The 521-nt window shown below is 53.2% G+C and overlaps 1 protein-coding gene across 4 annotated transcripts in view; it reads right to left on the bottom strand.

Moving 5' to 3' along the window:
• Positions 1-521, bottom strand: part of ARHGAP23 (Rho GTPase activating protein 23) — a 114,395-nt gene that overhangs the window by 45,708 nt on the left and 68,166 nt on the right. The window lies entirely within an intron of this gene.

Consider the following 521-nt stretch of genomic DNA (forward strand, 5'->3'; position numbering starts at 1 on the left):
GGGGGGGGGGGGGGGGGGGGGGGGGGCAGGATAACAATAACCTTCCAATATGTAAAAGGTGGTTACACATAGGACAGTGATCAACTGATCCCCAAGTCTACTGGGGGAGGAATAAGAAGAGGTGATACAGGTTACATGTCAAGAGAAGCTTTCTGTTTGGAAGGGCAGGGCAGGGCTACAGCCAGCTCCCAAGAGGCTGTGGAGGTTTCTAGGAGCAGGTTAGATGCAGGTCCCCCAGGAGTGATCCCAGCTCAGGGTAGGGGGTTAAACTAAATCTCTGAGATCCCTCCCAGCCTGACATTTCTACAATGCCAGTCCCTACCTCTCTGCACATCAGTTTCCCAGGCTGCAACATGACTAAGCAAGGCTGGAGGAGATATGCATGGAAAGATAATGTAGTCCACATCCCATCCCTCACGCACAGGCCCATACCAGCAGGCCCCAGGAATGCCTTGAGCTTAGTGGACTTTCAGAGCCCTACTTTGCATCCCAAAACTGACCTGAGTTGGGGAGTGTAAGGC

This window comes from Gavialis gangeticus, unplaced genomic scaffold (genome assembly GCF_001723915.1).
Source record: "Gavialis gangeticus isolate Ggan-Ray unplaced genomic scaffold, GavGan_comp1, whole genome shotgun sequence".
Lineage (NCBI taxonomy): Eukaryota > Metazoa > Chordata > Crocodylia > Gavialidae > Gavialis > Gavialis gangeticus.